Genomic DNA, 18,954 nt, shown 5'->3' with positions numbered 1-18,954 from the left:
TGGACCAGTCCTGGGCAATCAAATATTCCATCCCCCTGAATGGCTATTGTATTAGGGATGGCTTCAGTCGTAGTAAGCAAATTCTGGGATATCTGCTAGAAGCACAAGAGGAAATTTTTCAACTGAGACTGTAGTAAGGCTAATAAAATTTGACCTACAAGAATCTATCATGTAGAGATGGTCTATCTGAGAATAAAGCCAACCCAGGAAAGCAGAGTAGAGAGATGCAGACTGATTTCTGACAATAATATTTAATCTGTCCTTGAACCCATCCCAAGCTTATGACCCATTAAATTCCCTTTTTTGATTGAGTTGAACGGGCTGTGTCACTTATAACCAAAAGATTCCTGAGACAGTATTTAGTAATTTTCTATGTATAAATCATTTTCTTATATTCATGACACTCCCAACTTCCACGGAAGCCTGTTGGATTCATCTTCACATTTCCAGTAGCACTTAGTGATCTAGGTAAATTATTATAAACAATTAAATAATTATTTATATAAAAATAATATTATAAATATATAAATACATTTAACGAATATGATAAATAAATAAGTAAAAATCAATAAGTACCTGGGTGGATGAATGGATAAGGAGAAATGTCCTGGTTCAAATTGTTTGTAGTTATTTTAAAGTAGGGACTTCAGGGGCACCTGGGTGGCTCAGTTGTTAAGCATCTGCCTTCAGTTCAAGTCATGATCCCAGGGTCCTTGGACCAAGCCCTGCATTGGGCTCCCTGCTCAGTAAGAAGTCTGCTTCTCTCTCTCCCACGTCCCCACTTGTGTTCCCTCTCTCGCTTTGTCTCTGTCAAATAAATAAAATCTTAAAAAAAAATAATAAAGTAGAGACTTCAATTTGATCATGTGAAACCTGTAATTGCATGCCCTATGTTTATAAATTTGATATATGTGAAGAAAAATATTCATTTTAGTGAAATTTTTAAAGCCACTTTTGAAAATGAGTTTCTGAATTATCTTCTGGAGCTAACAGTATCAACAATAAATCCATTATGAATAGGAAGACTATGACAGGATAGTAGAGATTCTGGAATTCTGGCTGGTTTCTTAAGAAAAGACATGAATGTACACAGATGGTTAATTACAACATACAAGAGAGAGGTGGCTGTGCCTTTAGCTGGTTTGTAAGGTGTGGCTTTGGTTTCTTCTAATTCGCAGAGGCTGTCCTGGGTGTAACTCGCAGATCGCAGATCGCATTGCTCAGTAACCCGATACTTATCATTGTATTAGTTTACCCTGAGGTAAAGACCAGTAGGTACTTCTTTAGTTTCCTCATATTGAGCGTGCTATAGTAGACCCTAGATCTTTCTTCATAACTATTCTGTCAATGTACGATTATCATAAAATGTTTTTTATTTTTATTATTTTGGAGAGGGGAGCAAGTAACTTTTTTCTTTTTTTTTTTTTTTTTAGCAAATACACCAGTGAATCCTGCCATGCCGCCAGCTCTGGATGCAATCCTGGGCCACTGCTCTGCACATTCCTTTGCGGCTGGTCCTGTGATAGAAGAATCTTTCATTTCGCCTTCATTACTAGGACCATCATGTTATCCTCGCAATTAGAGAAACACACCATCTTTTCTCCAGTGTGACTCCTGTTGTCCAGTCCCCCACTGCTGGACGTCCCTTTCTTCTGAGCTCTGGTTTGCCTTTCCCACTGTGGCCACCACCATGTCACCCCCACCAGCAGCAGGACGTCTGCTCGGCGGTCCCCCCATCCCCTTCCCAGAGACATACACAGATTTGGGGCTCCTGTGTTGTCAGCACAGTTGATAAAGGCTCCCACCAGAATACCCAAGAAACTCGGAATTTCGCATCAGAGGACCCACCACGTTCTTCACCTGGACATCTTGAATTCTGGAAAGGGACAGAAAAAGCAAAATATTTTTTTAACTAATTGTTTAAATGCAATTATTTTACAGTGTCTTGCATGTTAAAAGGGATTTTAGATATCCCATTCAAAGGCTTAATTTATTCTTCAACTTCCATTAAATCCCTTGTTTTAATGTTAAATTAATGTTAACTTAATTTTCAAATACCACCAAAGAGCCTGTGGTGGCTTTGTTAGTGATAAACTCATTCTAAAGCTACTCATTTTCTCTTATTAAGTTCTTTGTTCAAATGCTTTTGCCACCAGAAAAACATAAGCAAGACTTTTCTTGTGGAAGGCCCATTTTGCTTTCATACATTCTTCTTTGTGTCCTTGGCCTTAGGATGGCTGATGTTGTTGGAGCAGGTTTTAGGTAAGTCCAAGATTGTGATAGAATGTTAAGACCACTGTCTCCTCAGTGGCAAGTGCGATGAGGTTGTGAGAGGCCAGGCTTCTTGAAGGTGGTTAGTACTCTCCCTGTTCCTCAGAGGCATCTCCTCCTCTTGGCTCCCATTTCCTCAGACTCTGCAAGTCAGGTCTGTGACCACTGCATGAGAAGGAGGAGGAATGCTAATCCTCTTCCAAAAGTTTACCTGTGACAGGAAGTGTGACTGACTTGACCAGTGCAGCCATCCAACTGCCCATAGGGCCTGGACCAGTAACGTGGATGAGCCAAGTGGCCATTTGGCCGCAGGAGGCCTCATGCTCTGCCCAGAGTGAATGGCTGCCATTAGCTCTGTGTCTTCCCAAAGCTGCTGAATCTTTCTGAGATGCCAAATTTGAACTTTTATATACAACTACCTGAATCAAAAATATTGGGTACTCACCCAATATTTTATAAAACTTGGTGAAGCACTTGTGTGGTCTTTTCTTTGCCCCGGGTCTGTTCTGCTCCCCTCCTTCTGGGTGGCGAGGCGTCACTCACATGGGGTGGCTGAGGGCTGCCCTTGCAGAGCCCTGCACGGCCATCCTTGGTCCACACTTTTAGAACATCACCCCTCGCTGGCCTGCGGGATGAGTTTGGCAGTCACTTGGCTTCTGTGTCTAAGTTTATTCTCTAAGAACATTTCAGCTCTCCAAGTAATTGAGGGATAATTGTAACTATCATGATGCCACCTCCAAGGACTGGGGTGAAAATTAATGAAGTGCTTCTCACATCCTCTCAAGCACCTTCAGATGAAGTTGCTACTTTGTCACAGAATGTTATTCATCCCCTACCAGGTGGAAATTAGGGAACTTACAGGGCAGTGTTCCTGGAAGCTTGGCAAACCAACCACCTGCATCCCGATCCCTTTGGCGGCGGGGGGAGGGGTTTCCTTGTGGAAATGCAAATTCCCAGCTTTACTCAGATCCTCAGAGAATGAGGCTTGAGACCTTGGGTTTTTTTCTGTTTGTTTGTTTTTTTAATTAACACATAATATATTATATGTGAATCATCAGTCTGTGAAGCATCAGTCTTACACAATTCACAGCGCATACCCTCCCCAATGCCCATCACCCAGCCTCCCTATCCCTGCCCCAGCAACCTTCGGTTTGTTTCCTAAGATAAGAGTCTCCTATGGTTTTGTCTCCCTCCCTTGGGTTTTAACAGGCATGGGCCCACACCCAGATGATGCGAATGTCATTAAAGTTTGAGGAGGACATCTGAGCCTTCAGAAGAAACCAAGGAGAGATGGCCGTCAAAAAAATCTTTGGGTTGGGGTGCCTGGGTGGCTCAGTGGGTTAAAGCCTCTACCTTCGGCTCAGGACATGATCCCAGGCTCCTGGGATCGAGCCCCACATAGGGCTTTCTGCTCAGCGGGGAGCCTGCTTCCTCCTCTCTCTCTCTGCCTGCCTCTGCCTACTTGTGATCTCTCTCTGTCAAATAAATAAATAAATAAATAAATAAATAAATAAATAAAAATCTTTGGGTTAAAAGGGGGGCTTTTCACTCAGCTTCTTCGAGCCTGTGAAAATGGCTTAGTAAGGCATTGGAAATGTTTAACATTGAACAAAAGAACAAGCCTGGAGATATGGGGTGATAAATATAGGTGATGTAGACAGCTTATGGTGACCTAGAGAGCTGGGTTCAAATCCAGGTGTGAAGTCAGAGAAAACTTACTCTGCCTCTCTGAGCCTCAGTTTCCCCATATAGTTCAGGGATAAAAATCGAGAGGTACAACTCTCTCATAGAAGCCTCTTGAACTCAGGGTACCCACATTTAAGCCAGAGAAATAGACTGTGGGTGTGGCTAATGCTACTTGGATCTGCCTGCAATCAAATAGATAAGAAATAAACACTTGTTCTAGGGGTGGGTGCCTGGGCAGCTCAGTCATTAAGCAGCTGCCTTGGGCTCAGGTCTTGATCCCAGGGTCATGAGATCGAGTCCCTCATCAGGCTCCTTGCTCAGTGGGGAGCCTGCTTCTCCCTCTCCCACTCCCCCTGCTTGTGTTCCCTCTTGCTGTATCTCTCTCTGTCAAATAAATAAATAAAATCTTTTTTAAAAAAATAAATACATGTTCTAGAGCGTTCTGCAGCCTAAAGAATCACAAACCTGGACAAATAGAGACTGAGGCTGTTTGAGACGGAACCCTTAAACCTGTCTGGCCAGAAAATAGGCTGTGAAAGCGGAATCGTTCCCCAGAAGGAGTACATCCTCTCTGCTGCCCTCTTTAGAGGTGGCCGAGAACAGCAGAACCGAGAGGACCTGAAACACGGCTGCAGGAAACAAGGTCACGGGGCTTCTTCCGGAGCAGTACTGGTGAGCACCCAGTGGGGCAGCTGGAGTGTGCTCTGTGTGGTCCTTCCCTGCTCCACAGCTGTGTGTGGGGTGTGCGGGGTTAGAGAGGCTGTTTCTGTCCACAGAGATGTTCCTGAGTGGCAACCTCCCAGTGATGCCCTCAGGGGGTGTGCCATTCTCCACGGGGTAGGGGGTGTGTATTCCCCACATGGAAGGGGAGAAAGTTCCTCTTTGTGACTAGGGGAAAGGCCTTGATCAGAGGATTCGATTATTGTTCATGAATATTTGTTACCTCTCCTGGGGCAGAGGGGATGGGAAGGGGAGAGTGGGGATTATTCTTCTCCTCTCCAGGGATGTTAGGCTTTGGCCAGTGAATTGCGAGTGGGTGACTTGTATTATTTCAGAAGCCTTGTCTCTTCTCCGTGTGCGGGTACAACCGGTTAAACCCCCAGATCAGACCTGCCATTGTGCCCAAGCCAGAGAGGGGTGGTTGGAGCCTCCAATGGCCTGCAGGGGAGCAACGCAGAAACTGTCATCACTCTAAGCCAGGGTCAGCAACATTTCTGTAAAGGGCCAGAAAGAAAGTATGTTAGGGTTTTGTGGGCCATGTGGTCTCTGTAACAATGACTCAGCTCACCTCTGTATCAAGAAACTGGTCCCAGACAACACCTAAACAAATGGGCATGGCTGTGTTCCAATGAGACAAAGAGGGAGTGGGCTGAGTTGGCCCTTGGCCATAGTTTGCCGATCTCTGCTACAAGCCATTGAGATTTGGGCGGGGGGGGGGGGGTGTCCTTCATTTTCCCTAACGTGCTGGATCTCACACTTTAATATACATCAGAGGCACCCAGAGGGCTTGTTAGAACACAGATTGCTGGGCCCTGCCTGGAGGCTCTGGGAGATATACCTGGGTGGGGGGCCCGAGGATGTGCATTTCTTTTTTTTTTTCTTTTAAGATTTTATTTATTTATTTGAGACAGAGAGAGAGGGAGAAAGAGAGAAAGAGAGAGAAAGAGACAGCACAAGCGGGGAGGAGGGTCAGACGAAGAGAGAGAAGAGGGAGAAGAGATTCTCCACTGAGCAGGGAGCCCGATGTGGGGCTCGATCCCAGGACGCCGGGATCATGACCAGAGCCGAAGGCAGACGCTTAACCCGCTGAGCCACCCAGGCGCCTCAAGGACGTGCATTTCTAGCATGTTTCCAGATGATGTTGATGCTGCTGATCCTGGACCACCCTTTGAGTATCACTGCCCTGGTCCTTCTTGATTGATTTATTATTGTAAACTGGACTAATATCAGAACTTAGCTCATGGCAGTGTTGTCCTAACTAAAGGAGACAGCACTGTAACGTTAATTAGGGGAAGTCCTGGGACTTGGTAAGTGCTCAGTGAAAGTTAGGCACTGTTACTACACATACAAGAACACTCCCTTTCCTACTGGAAGATACAGAATGGTGAATGAAATGACCATTTGCTTCACAGATGAAATGACCATTTGCTTCATCAAATACTCCATCACCAGATTTATTTAAAGAGCACATGTTGTGGTCCATTTGCAACCAGCTTTCCATGGCAACTTGACTTCCAGTCAGGAGAATGGCTATTACTCAGAACAGGTGGACCTTTACCATCTCACTGAGCAGGTGGCCATCTGCCTTCTGGCTTCTCTGAGGGCAAGGAACTCCAGATGAACTTGATTCCTTCAGGTAGGCACTCAAATTAAGACAACCATCCCAACACCATTCGTGGTCAGGTTGGTTAGAACTGTTCTGAGAAGGTCCCATAGGCGCTGCCTGGTGGGGACATGGCTTGCAGCTGTAAGATGAGTGTGTGCCTGGGAGCCCAGAGAAGAACCCACCTAGCACACATGTGACCTGACTGCTCACTGCAGTGGGATTATATGACTTATCACAGGCTTGTTGGGAGGATTTAGTGAGAGTGCCTGTTTGGGGAGCCAGGGAGCCTCAGGTTCCCTCCGCGCTAGAAGACTTCTGCCTGTCCTTCCTGGAAGTCAGTAGTGTGCAGGGGTCAAAGCTTGCCCCTTCCATGCTGTTAGCTATGTGTTCCACTCACAGTATTCAGCTGCTCTGCAAGCCTGTGGCACTATTCTCTGCTCAATGTTGATGACTACAACCTTCATTGGACTCACCACATGCCAGGAGCTTTGCCAGACCCCTTACCTGTACATCTCCTTTCATCTTCCACCACACCCTGGAGTGGGTGTTCTTATCACCCCCATTTTATAAACAAGGAAACTGAGCCCTGAGAAGTTAAATGGCTTGCTGATGTGGACAGCCTGCAGGTGGTGAGGGCTGGCTCCCAGTCTGGTGTTTTGGGGGTAGAGTCCATCCTTCTGGCTGTGACACTGTGTCGCTTCAGTCCCAGCACTCCGTCTCCTGGCAGTGTGCTTTGGGGACCACTGATCCTCCCAGCCCCCTGAGGTTTCCTCCATCTGTGCCTTCTCAGTAAATGTTTGTTGGGGGAATGCAGGAAGGTATTCAACAAAGCATGCATGAATGTTAATCCATCTGCAGCCTCTGTGGTGTGTACCCACGTCTTCCTGGAGGAAGGGGCACAGACACCAGTGTCTCCCTTCATACAACAGTGCAAAGAACAGACTATTACTCTGACTTGGGCCAAGTTCCCCCAGCTTCTGGTGACTGTCTCCCACTGGATGCCAGCTGTAGGCACACTGTGGTTTGGCTCGAGTGGGGTTCATCTTTTCTTCTGCCTCAGTCAGCTAAATCCACATCTGCGTCTCCCAGAAATGCTTCTGAGATTGCGTTGTCCACCCCTCCAGACAATAGGAACCTCCAGATCCAGTCCTGAACTGAGGGTGGTTGTTCTCAGGCCTGCACAGAGAGAAGCTGGGGTAGTAACTTCCCTTTCAAGGAGGAGGAGGGAGCAGCCAGTTCCCTGCGCAGCCCAGCCTGGAGGGCACCTCTGGTCAGAAGGAAGGAAAAGCAACATCTCCATGATTAATGAAAAATTAATAAGGACATGTTCTTCCTCATGCTTCCTTTTGGCGGTCTTCTATATGATAGGCAATTTGTGTCCGTGATTTTTATATTATTATTATTATGAAGGAAATGAGAGCCATATTTAGACTGGGACACATTATTTGGTTTCTTCATTTATTTACAAGTCAGTGTCGATAACCCTCTCTTTAGAAGCAAAGTTAGAAGTACAGGCTACAAATTGGCAAAAGAAATCCTAGTTCCAAATAGCACAGTGGCATTTGCAAACCCTGTGGCTTCCAATCTATGTTTACTTTGGATGGAACGAGAACGGGGAAAGCTTTGGAAAAGCCATCTGCTCAACTCCCAGTGGCTTATGCTTCTCACTTGGTCTGAAATTTGGACTTGGGTAGGGGAGTGAGGGGCATGGTGAGCAGTCCTTCTCCTAAACTGGCTCATCCCAAATGTCAAGGAGCCACACTTCTCCATGTCCTGATGACTCCTGGCTTCCCCCAGAGCCCTGACTCATGACCACGTGGCTTATGGGGATGTGAACCGGCATTCCTACTGTCGCCATGTCATGTGGGTTTTGTGTCCCTCACCTACCACTGTTACTCCTAAGTTGTCTCTTTTTTTTTCCCTCTCCAGTGCCCCCTCCCATGTGCATTTTCCAAAAGCCAAGCTCTGGTCACTCTTCTGCGTAGAAAACTTCATTACCTCTCCACTGGCTATGCAGCAAAGTCCAGACTTTTTGGCCTGACAGTCTAAGTTCCCAGTCTGACTTCTTCATAAATTTCCTGTCTCTTTCCTTCTCTTCCTAATGTTACCCGAAGCAGACACTGTCAGTGCCCTATGCATATTCCCCCTGGTCCTTATCTCCAGAGCATATACCTCCAGTCCTGGGTTTCCCTGCCCAAAGTTGTGCTCTGGTCTCTGGAGCTACCGTTACCAACTATATTGAGTACCGGAGAATTAACAATTCCCTACACCACAAACCCCTGCCCCCCACCTGTAGTAGCCGTGAACTCATGGGAGTTCATATGTAAATACTCAGCTCCCTCAGCTTGCTGTTGGGACTCTGCAATGCATGTTCTGAATGACTTCCAACATTCCCCAGAGGCATTCAGCTTCCAGGCCCTCAGAGGTCCTTGGATGGATAACACACTGTTTGTTGGCTGCTTCCTACACCTGCTCCACTTCCCTACTCCTCCACAAGTGTTTCCTGGAGTCCCACCCTCCAAATCTACTTGTGGTACATCCTTGCCCAGTGTTGGCTTCTGGAGGAACCACAACTGTGATGCTCCCTGTATCATTTTCCTTGGGCCACTAACAAAGTACCAGGCTCTACAAGACTTAAAACAGAAATTCATTTTCTCACAATTCTGGAGGCCAGAAGTTCTGAAATCAAGGTTTTGACAGGGCCATACTCTCTGACAGTTCTAGAGCAAAATCCTTTCTTGCCTCTTTTAGCTTCTGGTGTTGGCGCCAATCCTTGGTGTTCCTTGGCTTATAGATACATTGTTCCTGTCACATGCCATCTTCTCCCTGTGTCTTCACATGGTCTGTATGTCTTGTCTGCCTCTTTCCTATTTTTTTAAAGATTTTTATTTATTGATTTGTCAGAGAGAGAGAGCACAAGCAGAGAGAATGGCAAACAGAGGGAGAAACAGGCCGAGGGAGAAACAGGCTCCCCGTTAAGTAAGGAGCCTGATACGGGGTTCGATCCCAGGACCCTGGGATCATGACCTGAGCTGAAGGCAGACACTTAACTCACTGAACCACCCAGGCACCCCTGTCTCTTTCCCGTTTTGATAAGGATACTACTTCTACTGGATTAGGAGCCATCCCAATGACCTCATTTTTCCTTGGTTACTTCTGTGAAGACCCACTTCCGCATGAGATCCCACTCTGAGCCACTGGGGATTAGGACTTCAGCTGATATTCATGGACATCATAATTCAGCCCTGCCTTTCCTCCTTGCTCTTTTGGGGCTGGCACTTTCTTCTGCTACTTCCTTGTCCCAGAATAAGAACATTATTCCCTCATTTCTGACTGTGAGACTCAGATACAGCTTCAACACCTGCTTCTTCCACATAGAGCACTCTGGGACTGCTTCTCCACAGGCTGTACCCCTGACTGCCTGGAGTCCTGGTGCCTCTGGGGCCTGACGGTGTGTGCCTGATGACATAGCTGAGCCTGCAGTGGTGACAGGCACAGAGGTATTCTGGAAAAACTTCTTGCATGATGGTTGGAAGCATGCTGTAAAACCTCAATAAAACTAAAATGCTCACAAATGGATTATTTTACATTAATTTTAGAATCAACTTGGGCTTTGACAAATAATTATTTTTATTTCAACACTTATTGGCATTCTTTCTGGAAGATACACATCTGCTTTTTTTGTCTCAAGAAATCTAGTCTAATAAGTAAAATTTAACCTTCCTTGGACTTTGGACACTGGAAGCACCTGAGAATTACAGTGTAAGCATAGCTTTTAGTATGCAGGTGCAGATCCAGAAGGGACAGGTGACTGGGGTGTGTCAATGGGGAAGGGACAGACCCCAGGAATGGTGTTCCAGGCCTGCATCACCAGCATTGTTTTCTGTCAGCTGGTACTTCGTCCTCAGATCTAACTTTTGAGAAAAATCATTCTGGTGACCTGAATGTCGTGGAACCTTGAAGAAATGGGCTTATAGACAGTCATAGGTAGGTACCAGAATAACATTTGATAGTGAATATGGAGGGCAGACAGTTCTAGTTGGGTGTGCAAACCTTACAATTCTTTGCTTGATTTTTAAGAAAAATCTAACCAACCCACACACAATTCTCCAGAGTCTACTTGGTAGAGGCTCATTTCTGTGCTTCCTGCAGTGTATGAGCATAACAAAGGGAGGGACTTCTGGGGTTCAGCCCAACATAGCATTGTAGCCCCAGAACCGTGAGTACCACTCCCCACTTATGCAGATCAGAGCCACAGAATGAGGAAATAAATAAAACCTGTGTCTCCTTGAGAGAGAGGACTGAAAGTCAGCTAACTCCCACCTCCTCACAGACCCCCTGCAGAGTTCCAACGGCTGGCAAGAAGACCTGAACCTTGTTCGGGTGACTCACATTAGGGTGACTCTTAACACATGGAGATTGACCCCACTTATTACTCCCTGCAGCTGTATGCCAGATGCAATCACATTCAATCTCACAAAGACCCTATGGGAAGGATATTACCGGAAACCGAAGTCCAGTGGGGCTACGTAGGGTGCCCAAAGTCAGGTGGAGAGTGAGGGGCAAGCTGGTTCAGTGCAGCCTGCTGGCTCCGAACTTGCAGCTGGACGTGTTTGCTTCCACACTCAGGTCATCTCCAACTGAGCAGAGCGCTGGACCCAAATGTAAGACCCTGATTTGAATTCCATGAGTGATGGCTCAACAGAAAGCCAATTTCAGAAGTCCATGGCTACCAGCAGAGAGCACATGAAATGAAGAAGGAATGCTAAAATTGGCAAGGCAGAAACTTCCACCCCCAATATTGTCTCATCTCAGAGAATATAAATGACATCTGAAAAACAGCAACTTCTCTCCTTCTATCGCCTGGTGCTCTGCCTTGGATAAATAATTTACTCTCCAGCAATGAGAACCAAATTTGATTTATAAGCCACAGTCCAGATACATAAGACAACTTGCAAAAATCTGCCTATATAAATCCCAGCCATCCCAGGGGTATTTATCGTTTTATGCATACGGAGAACAGGGAAACAGAGATTTAAGCCTTTTTAATCTGTGTTTATTGAAAAGTGCTTTTGTCTGTGTTTATTGAAAAGTGCTTTTGAACTACAGTCATTCAGGACCCCAAAGCGAAGCAGGAATGGCTCTGAGCCACAAATGGCCATGTTTCCTTCAGAGTTCTCCTGCCTCTATGCTTTTCTTCTGTTTGTCTTCCATTTGCCCCAAACCCTCCTTTGCTCTCTTTGAATTCATCCTTCAAAGACCATGTCAGATGGGGCTTTCAAACTCAAACTCTGTCTTGAGCTTATGTGATTCCCCCCCCCCACACACACACACCATTTTCCTTCTTGTCTTGTAGCCTGCACTCCCTCCTCGTGCTTGCCAGGCAGTCTTTGTTGGGGGTTCAAGGTTAAGGGGCTCTCAGTGGTATGTCATATGGTGTGTTCAGACTCCCTGCCACAAGGGAATCTGCTTCTCCCTCTGCCCTCCCCCGACCTGTTCTTGCAATCTCTCTCTCTCTCTCAAATAAATAAAATCTTAAAAAAAAAAAAAAAAAAGAATCAAGAGGTAGTAAAAATAAGATTGAGTCATGGTGTCCTCATTGGAGTCCCTAGATACAGCCTTGCCTGAAATTCCTGCTTCTGGATGTTTTGATTAAAAGGAATAAATTATGTCCTTTATAGTTTAAAGCATTTTGACTCAATTTTCTGTCATTTTCCACCACAAGAGTTGTGATTAATGTACCCTTCTTTGGGGACGCAAAGAAGTTATTCCCTTTCTGCCTCTTTTCTCTCTTTCTGCAGTAGTTACTGGTGAGTGCCCTCTTCCTAAAGTGTGAGAATTTGGTGCCTACCTGGTTAGGGATATGGTTTAGAGATTAAGGTCAGCTTGGGAAGGTAGGTTTAACTAAATGATCTCTAGCTTTTGTTCCCATTCAGTCAATAAGACTTTGAACCAACCTACCTACCTAGCAGATGAAATAACAATTAACAATCTTAAGTGATGAGAGCCAATATTTACTGTGTCAGGTACTGTTGTAAACACTTCCATCAACGCTTCTTTTTTTTTCCCCTTAAAGATTCCATTTATTTATTTGAGAGGGAGAGAGCTCGCATGCATGATCAGGGGAGTGGCAGAAGTGGACTCCCCACTGAGCAGGGATCCCAATGTGGGGCTTGATCCCAGGACACAGAGATCACGACCCTAGCCAAAGACAGATGCTCAACTGACTGAGTGAGCCACCCAGGCACCCCCATCCATGACTCTTTAACAGCTCCAAGATATAGATGCTGCTATCCCCTTGCTGGAGCCTGCAAGGCTGGTGCAAGGATGCATGGATCCAGACTGCACGAGTCTAAGCTCTTACCTGCCAGGTTACAGACTTCGTATGCACTGTGCTTGCTTTGGGACCCTCCCCCTTCCCATACAGATGGACTGCTTGCTGCTTGAGCCCCTTGCCATCTTAGCCCCACTCCCTGCTTCTCAACAGGATCTGGGTCTTGATAGGAGAAGATAGCAGTGGGGCTTAGCGAGGACAAGACCAGAAGAGCACATAGCAGGAGTGAGGAAGGACCTCTCCTGCTGGGGAGGGAGAGATTTTCTTTACAGGTTATATTAGGGGCTGAGGGATGTGTGGGAAGAGATAGGTCACATCAGGATGTGGGTATTACAAGTTAAAATTCCTTTTAAATGATTCTGGGGAATGGAAGTTAAAAGACTTGAAGTTATTACTAGTAGTAGTTATTTTTAATGTAGACTGTGTGTCTGTGTAAAGCCTGGACCACAAGATCAGGATGGCATAAAGATTTGATTCTCTATTTCTCCACCCATCTATCCACCCATCCATCCATCCATCCATCCGGTTAGTGTAAACATTCTGCCAGCAAGCCACGGAGAACATTGCAATGGGGACAAACAGGGAGAGATAGTTAGGAGACCAGCATGTGGTGCCAGTTGCCCAAACTAAGCTGTCTGGACCTCACCCTCGGGGTTTAGGTGGGAATGAAATGTAGACAGTGTTCCCTCTGGCTTAGGGGCATCAGCTTAAGGGGAGGGATAAGCCTCTCTCTTGGCTTTTGGCTGTTTCTCAGCCCATTAGGGGTCAAGATCTACCCTTAAGTATGTGCTGTGTGATGCTTCGAGGGCTGCCTTGGCTCCAGGTGGAGGAAGACATCAGTTATTTCTGGAAATTCTGCTGTCAGGCAGTAGGTAGTTCCTGCATTCAAGGATGATGCCTTGTGCTCCCCTGGGGTGATTATGCTAATGGAATGAGGACCGTCTTCTGATGGATGGTGCCAACTCCATGGTCAGAGTTGGGGTCAGTTGGCATTCTGTCTCTTGGATGTGAAAGGAGATGGTTCCACACTGATGGTCAGAAAAGCAATAGATATCTGAACGGGCCTGAGCACGGAGGCTGGCATTGTTTGTGGGAAAATTAAGCTGCTTAGAGTCCCCAGGAATGACAGAATGGAGGCAGTAGTCAGTTACAGTCTAAATGGCTTCAGGGCACATGGTAGGTGCTCCGTAAATACTGGCTGACTTGAACTGAGCACAGTTTTGTGATTTGGCTCCTTAACGTGATGCTTTTATGACAGCAGCCTCCAAAGCAAAGCAGCAGAAGCCAAGATAAGGACCCAGGGCCCGAGCACAGGTAGTCTTTCAGACAGGGGACTCAGGTGTTGCCGCCACTGGGAGAGTCCTGATAAGGGACCTAGAAAGTGTCTGTGTAGCTCTGGGCCTGCACTTTCTTCTCTGTGAAGTGGGGTTGTTCCACGAGTTCCTCTTTTACAGGGGTGCTCAGAGACGCAAGTGAGGCCACAAGCTTAGGAAACTGTCTGGCACCTGGTAAGCCAGCAGGAGCAGGGAACGGAGGCGAGTGCATGAGGTGTTATTGTGGGGAAAGAGAGCAGAAGGAGAAGCGCGCGCGCAGGTTTAGGGCACTTGTAAAGCTCTCTACAGACGGTCCGACAGAGTAGGTGGGTTTTTTCCCAGCTTTATTGAGGTGTGTTTGACAAATAAAAATTGTATATATTTAAGGTATACAGTGTGATGCTTTGATATACATTGTTTAATGATTACCACAATCAAGCTAATTAACACATTAACATAGTTACAGTTTTCATGTATGCACGGGAAGAACACTTACGATCAACTCTCGGCAAGATTTAAGTGTATGATCCGTCATTGTCAACTATGGTGTTTTGCACGTGAGGACATGTTCAAGGAGCAGCTCAGAGAGGTCAAGCCGTTACAGGAAGTAGGCCACCCACCCCCACCCCCCCGCCCGGACCCTTGAGCCATGGGTATCAGATTCCGAGCCCACACTCCTCCCACTTCACCGGTGTGCTTGGCCCAGACCTTCTTCAACCCTCCCTGGAGGGAAGGCCCCACTCCCTCTGGTTTACGTGGGGGTCAGTTGGAGTTTTCCTCAAAGACGTCCCAGACCCGGGAGAGCCTGAAGCCAGCAAGCACATCCTCCAATGACGCCAGCATGCCTCTGTCTCATAAATTCCCCTCAGTGGAACGGGGCTGTTTTTTCTTTGTTTGCATCTAAATCCTGCTGCTCTATTGATTACTATAATTCAGCCCTAATTGGACTTCTGCGAAGCACATGCACAGACGACAGCGGGCCTTTAGGCAGTGCGGCCTCCATTATTAATAGGACTATGCTGGCCTTTGCCCTGCTCCATGCCTTCCCCTAGGGGAGCTCTGAGTAGCAGACCTGCTGAGTAATGTGCCTTCCCTATGAATTCATCTCTTCAAAATGTTTGTTTCCTCTTGGAGAAGGATGCAAACCACATTACCAGTACAGTACTCTTTAATTGCCTCTCCGCTGCCCTGGGCTAGGGAGATGCTCAGGCTCTCTCAGAAGCAAGGCGCTGGTCTTTCTGAGTTACGGGGCTGCAACAGAGCCCTGGGCAGGCATGGGAGCTCGTGAGGTTTGAGAAGCCAGCGGGACAGAGGCCAAGCATCTGTACCTGGTTGCTGATGGTTTAGCCAGAGAAGAAGGGTCACGTTTAGCCAAACACGTAAGACAACAAGCTGGGGCAGGGAAGGTGTCTGTGTTCTGTGGACTAAAACAGAACAGATTTCCATTATTAGGACAGGTCTGGGTAGCTTACCTCCTAATAAGATCTTGGAGACGGGGCACCTGGGTGGCTCAGTGGGTTAAAGCCTCTGCCTTTGGCTCAGGTCATGATCCCAGGGTCCTGGGACTGAGCCCCGCATCAGGCTCTCTGCTCAGCAGGGAGCCTGCTTCCCCCTCTCTCCCTGCCTGCCTCTCTGCCTACTTGTGATCTCTCTCTCTCTCTCTGTCAAATAAATAAAAAATATCTTTAAAAAAAAAAAAAAAGATCTTGGAGACAAGTTAAGAGTTCCGTGGCCCACTGAGGAGGGCAAATGTCAGCACATGTGGTCAACAGACTGCACTCAGCACGTGCCAGGGTGCTGGTCCTGGTCAGGGGGCTGAGCCTTTCAGCATGGCATCTGCCCCCATAGAATGGGAGCGTCGGGAGCTGCTATCTAATGGCCACAGGCGGCGACTTCATTAATAAGAGAAGGGAGCTGACCAGAATCATGCTTTCCAGGTCTCCTGAGTCTGGGTCTCCTTCTCTGCCCAGGTGGATGGAGTCAGGTTGACACCATGAGTGCGCCTGGGTGGAGGGGGGTGGGCACAGGACAGGTGCACATGCTGCTCAGATCATGAGAGGGACAGGGGTTGGCACAGGTCAGGATGGGGTATGTAGCCTGGGGTTAGTTTTTCCAAAGCCAAGTTACTTACTCTCTGTTAACACTGGCAGGCAGGAGACGGGATCCCCTTCGTCCAGAGCCCATCCACGAGCCATCCTGTTTGCCATCACTTGGTCAGTCAACAAACCTTAGTTCCTGGAATATTCTGGCAGGTTTTGGAGAAATAATTGCAGGTAAGAATGACCAAGTCTGACCTCCTGCAGCTTGCATTAATGGGAAAGACAGACAGACATTAAACAAGTCAAGCACACACACGGACAAAGGCTTCAGAGAACCTAAAGGCTGGAAACAGCTGAACAGGACAATGATTAGGGATGAAGAGACAGGGCTGCCCTAAACTTATCTCATGTCTTTGGGCCCATGTTTCTGTGCCCAGTGCTACCGACTGCCTCCTAAGGCTGGCAGCAGAGACTGGAGCAGCTCTGACTCCCCAGGGTGTTCTCAGTGGGGAGGGCAGAGCAAGTATCCGACATTCTTCCTTCCCTAGCTGGCCACTCAGGGGACACTCCCTCTCTCTCTTGTTGCCTCTCACACTGCAGTATGAGTGCTCTCTTTCTCTTGTAGTGGACAGAGCTGATCCTTAGGAGCAGTGCTCAAAGAATAAGTGGAGACGAGATGTCAGGGAAGGGGACACCCGTCCTGGTGCAGAGAGATGGGGCAAAGAGAGATGGGGCACTGAGACCCTTGTCAGTTCAGCTCTGCAAACTGATCATAGCTGTCCCTGAGGACCTGAGGTCCCTGAGGACCAGGAGGCTTCGTGCTGGAGTGTGCCTATTGCCCCCGGCAGCCTCGTGAGCCATCTGCTCACCTTCTCCCACTAGGAGACCGGAGGCCATCTGCACTGCCTTCTAGCTCTCCCCAGATGGATCCCTGGTCGCTGTGGCAGGGCCTGGTGGCAGTTGACTTCTTGGCACCTTTCTCCTCTCCTGCCTCACCATTCCCTCTCCATGCCTTCTCCACCATCTTCTGCCATCTCCCACCCTTCCAGCTTCCTTGCATCTCCCCAGCGTGCGAACTGGTCCCCAGGGCCCATCAGTGCCATACCCTACCCAGCTCACCATCAGGGGAGGCAGAGACCACAGACTGCTAGCACAGACAGTAAAGCCATGGCGTCTGGCTTTACATTTCAGGTTTTCTCAGCCTCCCCATGCCTCAGTTGGCTCACCTGGAAATTAGGGTAAGCCCAGTTGTTGTGAGTGTTAGCAGAGCCCTGGGATCAGTGCTTGGCCGGTGTGACTGCTTCCCGTGTTGGCTGGCACTGTCACATGCCCTCTGTTTTCTGTCCCCACTGTCCCTGCCTTTGCCCAGGCTCCTCTTCCCTTGTCTGAACTATTACAGCAGTGTCCCCAGGGAGTGTCTCCCACCTCATGTCCCTACCTTCTTCCTAACATCTTCCTCACTGCTCCAGAGATCCTATCTCTGTACCACTCAAGACCCTCCTCTGGCTTCAGCTGCTAGCAGAACAAAACCCAACCCATGTCTTGGTGCCCACACACCTCTCCAGTTCCCCAGGTGCTCAGCACCCTGAGCTTTCAGAGCCTCCCAGGGGTGCAAGGCTCCCAGGGCCATGGGTGATCCAAGTTTGCCTTGGCATCCTCTGCAGACTGAGTCAAGCATCTTGGCTCTTACTGGTTGTACATAAATGCCGTGTGATAAAATACACATTCATTTAAGTGTCAGTGAACAAACTGAACGAAATCTATAGATTTTGGAAGCAAAATGACTGCGACAGTTTTGATGTCAGAAAGAGATTTTTATTCCTGAGCAATATGGAAACCTCACAGACTGACTGCTCATTCCTCTCAACATGCCTCACACTTCCTGGCCTGGGCTTCGTCACGCTGTGCCCTCTTAGAGCACCCTTCCCGTTGTCTGCAGGTGCCTCTGAGTCTGGGCTGGATGTCAGCCCCTCTCTGAAGCCTGTTCTCATCCCCACAGGACATCGCACAAGCCTGTGGTAACACTACATTTGGGTGACACTGCTTGGCAATGATTAAACATCACCTAAAGCCAATTTGTCTAAATTCAAAACTAGGCTCTATGGCTCACCAGCTGTGTGAGGGACTTACCCTCTCTGCATGGGTGTCCTCCACTTTGTGACGGAGAGAGTGGTGGTACCTACTTCACAGGGCTCCTAAGAGGGCTGTGTTAATACATGTCAGATGCTTATGGTCGTGCTGCCCCCGGCACTTGTCACGTTATTTGAATTGGGTTTTTTGTATCCTGCCTTTCTGGGCCCTAGGATTCAGTGGGCCTGCAGGCAGCAGAGGCCTGGGGAGTGCTGGTAGGAAATGCAGAGAGCGGTCCTGGCAGCTAACCTTTCCCTTTCAGGCTCAGGGGCCACAACGTTCGGGAGAACTGGGCCCAGGAATTGTTTGTGGTGCCGGCTTCCACTTCAGACTGTGTCTGGAGATCACAGGAGGCCCCAAGGACAAGGTCACCAAAATCTGACATGGACTTCAAGGCACTCAGAGTTTGTGAACTTCATCTCTCATTGCTCCTTCCCCTGTGGGGACCCTCTGCACCTGTCCCCTCTCCCCCTACCAACCAGCTTTGCAGAAGGATGCCATGATTCCATTCAGAGGGCAGGAGACCCAATTCCAGGGCCTCCAGAGGAATCTGTTCACCTGTGTTCAGAAGCCAGCAAGGCCACCTCTGAAGGCTCAAGGTGCCCCTGTCCACTCTCCTGAGTACTTCTCAGAGCTCATTCCAGGACAGAAGGTGCACACATGCCTGGGGACACCCTATACTGGGCTCTACAGAAGGAGGGATAGGGAGCAGGTAAGGGTTCTGGGTCAGGAAGGCAGAATCTGGGATGGGCAAGAGCCTTCACAGATTCAGGGTAAGATCCAGGGCATGGTAATGGGGAGGGACCAGCTCAGGTCCTCACCCAGTCCTGGTGCCAAAACCTCTCATGAGTGGGG

This window comes from Martes martes (assembly GCF_963455335.1).
Source record: "Martes martes genome assembly, chromosome: 17".
In the NCBI taxonomy this organism is placed as follows: domain Eukaryota; kingdom Metazoa; phylum Chordata; class Mammalia; order Carnivora; family Mustelidae; genus Martes; species Martes martes.
This window is presented reverse-complemented; position numbering follows the sequence as displayed.